General features: G+C 35.6%; 1 long non-coding RNA gene across 1 annotated transcript; it reads left to right on the plus strand.

Annotated features, from left to right (window-relative positions):
- The first annotated feature begins 963 nt into the window (after positions 1-963).
- LOC102004278 lies at positions 964-7,017 on the plus strand. Its single transcript, XR_263743.1, has 3 exons — positions 964-1,015; positions 1,975-2,225; positions 6,814-7,017. It is a non-coding gene; the product is annotated as an uncharacterized LOC102004278 (long non-coding RNA).
- Positions 7,018-12,530: the final 5,513 nt, after the last annotated feature.

A 12,530-nucleotide genomic window follows, 5' to 3' on the forward strand; every position in this document is an offset into this window, starting at 1 on the left:
ATATATTTCTTTTGAGGTTCCAATTTTCTGGCCATGAATATCCAATTCCTCCAAAACCATTTCTTGAAAAGACTGTTCTTTCTCTATTGAATTACTTTCACAAATTCATTTTGAGTCAGCTGACCCCGCTATATTGTGGCTATTTCTGAATTCTTCATTTTATTCCATTTAACTATGTGACTAACAAATTAAAAAGCCTAGATTACTGGATCTACATAATAGATCATCTAATTTGAGAGTGATTTCTTCCATCTTTATTTCCTAGTTGATTAAGTTATTTTAGTTAGTGTGTAGGTTTCTCCCTTGGTATATGAACTTCCAAAGGGCAAATTTTTCTTTCTATTCCATGTAAAGTTTAGAATAATCCTATGTGTATTTTTAAACTTGTTTGATTTTTTTTGTTTGTTTGTTTGGTTTTTTCTCCGGTACCGGGAACCGAACTCACGACCTTACGCTTGCCAGGCAGGTGCTTTGCCGCTGGGCTAAATCCCCAGTCCTAAATTGTTTGATTTTGATAAGATTCTTGTTAAGCTTCGGTAAAAACTGAGATGGACAGACATCTTTACTAGGTTGGTTATATCAATTTATGAGGGTATGTCTACACTTATTTAGCTCTTTGTGATTTCTTTCATTAGTATTTTGAAGTTTTTAGCACAGGAAAATCTGTAAATGTTTTGTTAGTCCTTTACCTAAACACGACATTCTTGAGTAATTATAAAATTTATTGTATTTCTAATTTGTTTCTACATGTACACTGTTCATTTATTAAAATACAACCCTTTATGTATGTTCAGCTTTTCATTCTATGAGTTCTTTCACATACTTGGGATCTTCTCTGTAAACAAGCATGTCACATGCAAACAGGGACAATGTCCTTCCCCTCCTAAATCTGTGTGCCTAGTGTTTCTTACCTTCCTATTCTGGTTGGAATGTTCAAAATCATCACAATGGTAAGAAAATACATTCTAGCCTCACTCCTGATGTAACCGGTACAACAGTCAGATCATCATCATAGGTAAGATGTTAGCTCCAGATTTCTGTTTCTTTAATAAATGTTCTTTATTAAATTCAAAGAACACTTAATTCTATGTTCTGATAATTTCTATTATGATTGGGCATCAATTTGTCTGATGTTTTGTAAGTAAACTCTAGGAGGAGGTTGACTCTTATTTGTGGCTTGTTGATACATCAGTTAGTATTGATGTTTGGTACTTAACCAGCTTTGAATCTTTGAAATATGCTCCAGTTAATTATGGTATGTAATTGAGCATATTGTAGAATTCTATTTGCTAATATTTTGTTGAGTATTTTGTGTTCACATTTATAAATTAAATTGGATTGACTTTTTGTCATTTGTTTGTTCTATCTTCACCTGATTGTAGTACCAGAGTAATTAATATTCATTCCAAGATGGAGACTGACTTCATTTAGGAAAAATTCATGAGAAAGTTTATAGGGTTGCTGAAAAAAATATTGAATGAAGCTCATTTTCATGGTGAGCAAGAATTTTGCCCAAATAAAGATTGCATTTTATTGACTGGAGGTTAATTACAATTGTGAAATTAGTTGGGTTGAGAGATGCCTCTTGGGAAATTAGTTAAACACCTGTGTGGTGCATTTGGGTGGGTTGTGGGTCTGTGAACTTTGGTGCTATATCTGGTTCCTGGCCCCTTCATTTCTAGCCCTTTCCCTGTTCTCTGTTTCCTGTACGTACAAGTTGAGCAGCTTTCCTCTTCCACACATTTCCACTGTGATATTTCTTCCTTGCATCTATCTGCCCATGGACTGGATAATCTGAGTCAAAGTAAGCCTCTCCTTCCATTGTAGATGTCAGGTAGTATTCTGTCCCAGTAACAGGAAAGCTAAATAACATATTGACAAAATTATCAAGATCCTGCCCAAGGAGATTCTTTGTCCAGATAACTTGTTTGTAGGAGTTTCTGAAACAAACAGTGAAGTTTTGTTATTTTACAGGTTTATCTTTTTGAGGAAGAATTTCACGGAAGAAATTCTTCATAAAGATCTTGATGAAGGTAGTAGCAGTGCTCTGTCATGGTCATTAAGCTTTTTGGACGTAGGTGAACTTAAGGTCAAAGTAGTTGAAAACGTGAAAGTATACCAGTGTTCAAAAAGAAACAAATATAAGAAATACATCCACCTATAATGCTATAACAGCATCATTCTCAGAATTTAACATAGGACCTCACAATGAATGCATTGAGAAGGTAAGTTCTTGTTTTTGAATTGATGGAGTTCTTTTCAACATTACATTTTAGGGTGTAGCTGAATTCAAATAACTGTGCGTAGGATTTGTCATTTGTTTGTGAAATTCCAAAGAGTAAATATTTCTATCTATTCAAATATTCTCCTATATCTACTACAACATTTACTTTACCATCCTACACCTAAAGAAAGTATACAATTTTTGTAGTAATGAAAAAGATACATAATTTTGATGTTTATTAAGAACTTCTCTTTAACCTTTATATTTTGTATCATTTATTAACAACTGGGAAGAAAGAAACACTGTAATTGTTTTTCTTTCATTTAGTTATTGTCTTAATGTGTATATCATATAGTAGAATACATAAAGTATTTTTAGTTTACTTCAAGTTGATTTTATTTTAGATACAGAGTTATTGAAATATGGTTTTATAGAAGCTATATAAGCTTAGTGACCCTTAAAGATAGACTGGAAAACATTTACTTTCACAAAACTATTCATTGTCCTTTCTTACTGTGACATGACAGTGAATTTCAGTATTTTATATTAAATCTAATATAACCATGGCAAAGTAGAGTTTTAAGGACAAAATATTTCATTTACCCAAAGAATAAATGTCACCTCTTAGGATATGTGCAGGATTTCTAAGGATATCTTTGGATTAAGTTGCAATTCCATATAACATCTTCATTTTAGACTCAAAATTTGAGGTCAGTATTAATGCCAAGTTTAGAATTCTGAGCTTCATAACCTTATGCTGAGGATATCTAGAGACTAAAATAAATTGAATTTGAGAAATTGTTTCATCTTTTGTAAGACTCATGTCTAAACCTTTTATGTATTCTTCATTTGTTTGACACTTCTTTGATATAATTTGAATGTTAGAAGTCTAACTGGTATTAAACTTGGGGAAATTTAATGTGTATAAAAAAATCGAGGACTTATAATAGCTTTTAAAATTGTGGCAAATAAATATGGGCATTTTCTCTTGAACATGTAAACATCATATTGTGTGGTAGATGCGAATAAAGGGCATTTTATATTTCAACTTTTTTTCAGGACATAAAACTTTTCTTACCCTTTGAATCTGAATTTGGTCACTTTCACAAATGCAGCCTTAGGAACAGTGGATGTAGCTTTTGTTAATTCATAGGAAATACACAGAATTATAAAGAGTATGGTAATAATCAAAGCACTAAAAGTGAAATAGTTCAAACTGGAAAGTATTTTTGGGTCCATCACTTTTAAGAAAAGAAGTAGAAAGGAAACGGAGGTTATACTTGTAGCCTTCATTTTTTCAAGGGAAGAATGAATGATTCAGAGGACTGAGCCAAAAACCATGGAAAAACTATTCTTGGGAATTACTACAAGAGAACAGAATCCATTTCTGATTGGGAAAACTTATTTCCATGAAATAAATTGACATGATGGGTCTGGCTAATTTCAGAACGCCTATGAGCCAGCGTCTTCCATTCCTACTGTCTTAGAATGGGATCACTTGATACTTACATGTGCTGGGCAAGTAACTTGTCTGTTTTTTTGTCTCCTTTCACACCATGGAATAATTAGGAAATGAACTATTAGAACTATTTTTATTTTAGACTAGATACAGATCATGAGTTACTAAATTTTGCACCTGATGATAAAATATGTTAATTTTTAAAAATTTATTGGCAAGATTTTGCAAGTCGGAAAAATACAAATACCTATAACCATATATTGGGCTGTGGTAATTTTTTTTTTTGCATCAGGAATCGAACTCAGCACCTTGTGCTTCAGAGGCAGGAGCTTATGCTGCTGAGCTATATTCCCAGCTTGAGCTGTGGTAAATTTCAGACTAAAAAAGTCATACTACTTTTCACCTTCTTTTGTGAAGAAGATAGGATTGATTTTCCCACTCTTGTGGCCCACATTAATCAATGACATATTAGGAATTTTTATTTAAACAGAAGCTTTACAGTGCATATGCATTCGGTTTTCCCTTGCTTGATGTGTTTTAAACACAGTCTCCCCAAGAAAACCCTGTGATCAATCTGCAAGCTAATGATGGATACAGAGTCAAGCCAATGCTTTCTCTTTAGGTAAGTTCCAAGCGTGTGGAAAACATCTTCTGGGGCAAATCAGAGAAATTTCACATCTGTTGGAACTTATTTTCCCATTGAAAACTGACTGCAAATGCATGAATGAGCACAATTAACAAAAGATGAGACATCCCACCTGCATTCTGACTTAAATACCAATCCAGAGGATCATGAAAATATAAATATCTATTGTAAAATGCTGTGAATTTTTATCTCTTTTTCTTAAATATGGCAATAGATAACAATAGATAACGGTCATCACACTGTCAACTTGAGGAGTCTAGAAGTGTGGCTAAGTGACTCAGCAGTTCTACATCCTCAGCTTGTGCAAGAGGAGGGTGCAGAGATGGTGTGGGCATGGGCGGAGAGCCAAGGTACAATATAAGGGAGGAAAAGAGGCTTGTCTGTCCCGATTGCTCTTGTGCCTTTGCTGTCTTGTGCTACCTTGAAGTCTTGCCCATGTGCCCTGCCATCCTACCTTGGAGCAAGCTGATTATAGACTGAAACCTCCATAAACTGTAAGCTAAATAAACCTTTCCTCCTTAATTGTGGATGTCAGGGTGTTTTGTCTCAACAACAAGAGGAAAGCAACCAAGACTGTAATTTATAAATTTTACCACTTCAATGTTACTTATTCAATGAATGTTTATTATGCACCTATTGTGGCTATTTTTGTAGTGGACATAAAAAAATTTAATCAAATATGATTACTAAATGTTATGTTAACATTAAAAACACTAAATTAAATCTACAAAATATAATTTTAAGAAAATGGTTCAGAGAATTTAAATATATTTATTATCTAGTTCAAGATTTATTTAAAAAAGGCTCACATATGGAGCTTATTCTTCTAGTAAGAACCAACAAAAGAGCTTGTCCAGTGTCCTTTCATGTGTTTTGTCAGAGTTGATTCTACCTTGCTCTTCAAAGGAGAAACATCACCAAAGTAGAATATTACACCTCCTGCTCAGTTTGTGATTCATGAATGGGTGCATGACCTTACTTATATTAAATCATGTAAGTTATAGGAGCTGTTATTAGATTTTTATTGGAAAAGAGAAAATTTCCCTTTTGAATAGCTGAGAGGATGGAATTGCTTGCTTCCACTTTCCTATATACTGAAGAGATACTTACTTAGCATGGACTCAAAAGAGAATAATACAATTAAATTGGAGAGAATGAAATTGTATTCTAATGACAATATTGAGATTCTGGATTCAGCTTTTCTTGAAGCCTAACCTGTGCCAGGAATGTTTTCTCTTGTGAAACAACACATTTCTTAAAGCCAATTTAAGTTGGATTTCTAAATATGTAACTAATATAATTTTGGCTGATAATAACTGCGCATGAAAGTGTCACATTGTCTCACAGAAAGAAACTCACAAGCAAACAAAAACCCATTTTCTTTCCCATATTAATTATATCTCTATAATTTAGTTTAATATATTAATAAACCATTGAAAATTCTTTATAACTCTATAGGCAGAAGCCTTTCTATGTAATATTCCTGGGGAAAAGATTTTCTATTTCTCACCTAAATTCGTTGGTACACGCTCACGCTCTATAATAACTACTATCTTCCTAATGTTTGACCCTTTGAAAACAACTAACGTGGTGGAGGAATTTCTACTTTTTTCCAGTTTATTATAGGAAAGTTAAAGCTATATATATCAATCATAAAGGAATTAGAAATGTAGAAAATTATTGAAAGCTACAGTACTAAATGCCAGAGAGCTCCACTGTGCTTCTGGATGCAAGGACCCAGCCTATAAATTATGAGACAAAAAACAGAAAAACATGTGTGGCCGCTGCTGGAATTACCACTGCCATTACAAGAACTTTAGTTATTAGACAAAGGAATGTCACATTCAGCAACTAAAATATTTCTGTCTGTGGGAACTTATTTGAAGAAAGACTTCCATTCCCTTTTATCTTCCAAAAGTTCTAGAAATGGAATCTCAATTGCATATAAATCTCAGACACAATGCATTTTGAATTATTCTTATCCAGGGAGGGCAATCTGCTGAATCAGATTTCACTTACTGAAATGTTAATTTCATGCACAACACCTTCCACTTGACATATAAATTTCATCAGAAAATGCTCTTCAGGTCAAGCATCAGGAAGATGCCTCCTCAAAGGAAGAATATCTCAATATCCTGATCATTTACTATACTGAAATCAGTTTCAGGATCTCTAGATGGTACCAATAGTACCTATGCTTGATTTGAATAATTTTTTATAGAAAGTACCAATTTGTAGTCTAGAACTGTATTCCTCAGAGTAGCTAGACCTATAATGTGTAATATTGCAGCTACTAACCATTTTTGCTACGGATCAACTGAAATGTGGTCAATATGAATTATGGTGACTCCTAAGATTTGCATTTTTATAATGGTTATACATTGGATAAGTTGTGTGAAAAATGTATTGTTGAAATTAATCATACCAGATTCTTATGCTTTTTAAAATCTGGCTACTAATATAGTTTACTTTGTATTTCTATAGGAAAGTGCTTGGTCAGAAAGAAATGACAGTAACAGGACAGTGAAGTTTGTGGGCTCAATGCAATAATGATTTGCTCTAAACTCATGTGAGAAATGTGGTGAACACTAATAAGTTTACGATGACTTTACAGCAGCTGTTTTCCATGTGGTGACTGTTTCAATCTTAAAGTTTCACCAAGTTAAAGTGAGGTCACCTTACCCTCTAATAAAAGAACATTCTATCACTAGACTCTAGTCATTAGCTGCTTTGTCTTAGAAATTAAATGTATTTCTTCTATGAGCTGAACAAGTCACATGATCTTGTCTACCTTTAATAAGCCTGAAAAACCTCATAATATATTGAATTACCATTACTATCATAAAATATTCACTGACCATTACTATCCCTACCAGTTTTCCCATCTGCACACATAACATCTCTTCACCTTCTTCTTTCTTATAGGAGCAGCTCACTTCTTCCCCGATGGAAGAATACCCAAGGTTTCTGTACAGTTACTGTATTCAATTCCTGAGTAGTGACAACTAAGCTGTACATCTCATTTGAAAGTTGCTCCTGTTGGACAAGACATCTGTAAAATAACAAAACAAACCATCTTTCTCACAGTCCAGCCTGTACACATTAGGAGAGTGTCTTGGTTACTTTTCTCTCATTGCTGAAACAAAATACCTGACACCCAAAATTAAGGAAGGAAAGGTTTATTTACAGTATATGGAGGTTTCAGTCCATACCTGGCTGGCTCCAAGGTAGAGTGGCACATGGCAGAAAACAAACCTTCATGGCAGTGGAAAACATCAAAAATAACAAGAGCAAAAGGGAAGAGCAGCAGAGAGGAGCAAGCCTCTTTCCCTCCCTTGTATTGTAAGCAGACTCCACACCCAAGGGATGTGTAACATTTCTCCATGCCCTCCTTTTGCACAGGCTGAGGATGAATGCAAAGTGAGCATCCTGGCTCCCTGCTGAATCACGTAGTTAAACTTCTAAACTTCTCAAATTGACACAATGAACAACATTCCAGAAGGGTAAGGAAGTGTCTTTTTCACCCCAAGATGCAGAACTACTAAGTCACTTAGCCAAACCTCTAGACTCCCCAAGTTGACACAATGCGTCAATCATAACAGAGAGCAAACACAGAATATGAGCAGTGAATACACACCAAAATAGGAAATATGGGCAGCATGCAATAACCACTAATTCATACCAGTTCTACTCCTCTATGAAGACATTGAGAAGTACTATTTCCTCCTGGTTCTGCACTGTAGGAGCAGGTCCCACATCCACTGTTCATTGTTATCTGTTCTATGCTCTAGGCAGTCTTCCCTCTCTGTTATCCTCCTGGGCTCTTCTGAGGAAAACTATGGAAAGGAAAACTACTTAGGGGTTGTACCTTTATTTTTCCTGCTGGCAAAACTTTGGTTTTCCAAATATAGAATTTAAATAATCATGGACTGTTACATTCATGGTTGAATTGGAAGTACAATTTTCTTATGTATTAGTAGGATTTTTTTCTATTTCATTCAAGTAAGCTGTATGGGGAATAATCAGGTGCACAATTCATTTTGAAGCACAATTTGTATCAGCTGTATTTCATCATTTTCCACTATAGAACTTTCTCTCTTCATTTATTATGGGTATCATAGTAATATAAATTTACCACTCTCTGACAATGCCTCACCCAGAATCCAGTTTTCTCATTGGATTAATTTAGTTCAAGGACAGATGCTACAAACTCAGTCTAATCTTTCCCTTCAGAATATTCACTCAGTTGAAAGTTTTATTGAATGATTTTTCTATACTGTTCACATTTTTACTATTTAGTGATATTAAATAGTTAGCTTTTCAACCCTGAAAAGTTTAAAATTATGAACTTTTATCTTTTCCCCTTCAATTCCACTTATTTTCTGAACTTATTTTTCTCATCATCCATTGTCAATAAGCAGATGATACAAATCAGTGTAGAATGCTGATATCCTCTTTTCTAATCTCCTGACATATATCCACAGGTGAACCAGATAATAATAATCCTGTAGCTGAATGTACCCACTTCCTTGAATTCATATGTTGAAATTTTCATTTTTTTCTCAAGAGTCAGTGGAGTCATGGCATCAGGGTCACTGCACAGAGTCCCCGCTAAGGCATTGTCTAGTGGCTCCATAACCACAGAAAGTCCTCATAAGGGTAATGTCCAGAGGAGCTATGGGGGCTGAGCTTACCCTGAAAACCAGTAATGATAGAGTCACTAGCCTGCATTATCAGGGTGGGAGACCTACATGCACCAGACTTGTATTTGTAAGAGCTGTTGTATGGGCTATACCTAGAAAACCTGTGGAGATAAACTATCTAGCAACTTGGGGGCCCAACCTCTGTCTCAGTGTACCTAGAAGGTCAAAAATGGAGTGAAAGTTTGTTCACAAGTCTCCAGTCTTAACGTTGTTTGCTTTGTTGGGTTTTGGACATACATGGGGTTTTACTGCTTTTGTTTTTCCTGTTCCTCCCTTGTTGAGCAGACATATCCATCCTATTCTTGTACTCCATCATATTAGTAAAGTGTATAACTTGTTTAAGTTCACAGGTTTACACCCGGAGAGCAATATATGTCAGAATGAATATTATCACGAGTCTTATGCATTTCTGATTAATATGAGACTTTTGACTTCAGATTTTTCTGTAATGAGACAGACTGTTGGAGGACATTGGAATGAAATGCATGTATTTTGCATGTGAGAAGCACATGGAGTGGTATGGTCAGAATATGTCTACCAAATTTCATATTTTAATCTTCATGTAATAGTATTAAGAATTGTATCCTTGAGGAACTGATTAATTTATGAGGACAGAACACTCAGGATAAGTGTCCTACTGTACACAGAACTGGAAACTGCCTTGGGATGTCTCTGTCTGAGGGTGCCACAGCAACTTGGAGAGGGATGTAGAAATGAACAAGGTAAGGAGATATGGGTGGGTCTCCAAGGAACCTTACCCCTTGGAAGTCTCTGGTCACAGCCGCCACTTACACATGACAAGATCAGCTTTTCACCAAGCACTATCCATACTTTAGACATGGCAGGGTTACCTAGAACAGATTTGGGCTCTGAAGTAGACACTACCACAGAAGTGGAATTTAAATTCCAGAGGAATTTATTGTTTTTTGTTTCTTTGTTTTTCCTATTCTGTCAATTTTGCTTGTTGTTTTAGTATTTTTGTACTTTAAAGAGAATTGTAAAAAAAGAACAATAGTAAAATTCCAGCAACATAAACAAGGACAAAACAAAGCAAAAACACTAAGAATGATGCAGGGTTTCAGAACAAAATGATAAGGATTAACAGTGGTTGCCATATAATATATTTTTATCTTAATTGAAGGTCAAATTATTTTATTCTCTTTAATGGTTTGATTAGTCTTGCATTCTTACATCTTCTAATAGATTTTTGCTTTTGTTTGTTTTGTCCACCTTTTTCTCTTCCCTCAACCATCTTTGTGATATTTTGATATTTTCATTTGAATAAATATTGTTCCTTGTCTTTGTGGTTCAATTCAATATTCTTTTGTTTTTCCCTTCATTCTTTCTCTACTATCCTCTTCTCCGGTTTTCCCCAGTTTGGGTAATCATTATTTGTCCTTCAGGCTTGCTTCTACTATGTTTGTCTTCCTCTATCTCTGCTAAGATACCAAATAATAGTTACCAATGTATCAGATACTAAGTCATGCTTGATGCTGCCATTATTGCTAATTGTACTAGTTTAGCCAGGGTGTCATATGTGTTGCAATCAGTTGTTCTCCACTGTATGACAACATCATGATTATCTGAGCTCATAATTATCATCATAGTCCAGTACCAGAGGACTGGGTGCTGAGACAAATAAACAACTTCTCATCTCCAATAAACTGGAAATGTAGGATATTGGGAGAAACACAAAGGCTAAGAGCCAGAAGACATTTCTGAGGAATAAACATTTCCTAGGGAAGCTCAATACTAATGATAAAGCTACATTTCATAACAAGTTTCAGACATCAAAACAGAAAACAAATAAAATAGAAAATGGAAAATTAGAAGACGCAGAAGCAAAATGCACCCCCTGACATCCAGACCATCCAGGACAAGTGCAGAGGAAAACAATGTAGAGGAAATCACAAGCCACTCACATAGATTTCTGAAATGATAACAGCAGAAGAAAAAAATGAACTAGGCTCTAGAAAAAAATCAGAAATAACCTCCCAAGTGCAAACAGAGATGATGATAATATTAAAGAACTTATTCAATGAATATAGAGTTGACATGGATAAAAAATAAAGCTTATGAAAATGATAGAAACCATGAATTCCCAACATAAGAAAGAAATTTGATCCCATAAACACTCAAACAAATATCTAGGCTATTAAAAATTTCATTTAAAGTGTAACAGTTGATTGAACTAAGGTGAGGACAGAATATCAGGTCTAGAAGTCCAGATTGAAGTTAGTGATCATGAAAAAGATTTCTTAAAATAGCAAGTGACCATGACAAATCAGTCAAACAGCTTCAATGTGCTGCAAAGAAGAACCACATAAAATAGACCAGAGTTAATGAAAAAGTAGGATACAATTAAAAAAACATGAAAAACCTGTTCACAGAACTAATGGCAGAAAAATTCTCAAGCATGGAAAAAGAATTCACAATATACATAAATGATGCAGAAAGGACTCCAAATAGCCATGACCAAAATAAATCTACAACAAAGCATAAAATAGTCAAGATTTCAGAAATTTAGCACAAGATTAGAATATTAAAAGCAGTTAGAGAAAAGAACAAAATATTTATGAAGAAAAGCCCATCAGAAAAACAGCAAACTTCTCAGCACAAACACTCAAATCAGGAGAGGTTGCAGTAAAGTATTTCACGTCTTGAAAGAAAACAACCTTCAACCCAGTTTGATATGTCCTGCAAAACTATGTTTCAAAATCAGTGGAGATATTAAAAACTACCATAACAACAACTGAAGAAACTCATGACCACTAAACCAAAAGTCCAAAACATTCCAAATGATATGTTAAAAAGACATAATGAAGATGACATTTCCAAGAGTACCAATAAAAAGAATCCACCAGGGAAGCCAAGCAATTAACAGAGGGGAAAATAAGGGAACCAACAACAAGAAAATAATATAAAGAAGGATAAGGCAGATTTTTCCCAGCTACTCCCTGAGGGCAGTGTGCGAATCAGGACCCCACTGACATTACAGACAGACCCCTGGCCACTCTGCTCCCACAGCAGAGAGGAGGTTTTCACTCAGAAGCCCCAAGGACTTCTCTGGCTGCAGGTGGGGCAAACTGACTCTCAGCCCCACGTGACCTGTGCTGAGAGAGTGAGTGCTCCGAGAGCTGCTGGACTCCTGGGTTCGAGTCTGTGCTCAGCTCACACTGCCAGGGTTCCCAGCTGAAATGCACGAAGAGAGCCAGGTATTTCCCAGCTAATCCCTGAGGGCAGAGCGAGTCAATCAGGACTCCACCAACATTACAGACTGAGCCTTGGCCTCCTTGCTCCCACGGCAAAGAGGAGGTTTTTACTCAGAAGCCCCAGGCACTTATCTGGCTGTGGGTGGGGTGAGCAGACTCTCCCCGACCCCATGCACCCTGTGCCGAGTGAGTGAGTGCTCCAAGAGCCGCTGACCCGTGGTTTGAGTCTGAACTTTGCCTTTGCCCAGACCCCCTAGCGAGTCGAAGGCTGGGGAAGTCTGTGACT

This window comes from Chinchilla lanigera, unplaced genomic scaffold (assembly GCF_000276665.1).
Source record: "Chinchilla lanigera isolate Chin_1 unplaced genomic scaffold, ChiLan1.0 scaffold00079, whole genome shotgun sequence".
NCBI classification, from domain to species: Eukaryota; Metazoa; Chordata; class Mammalia; order Rodentia; family Chinchillidae; genus Chinchilla; species Chinchilla lanigera.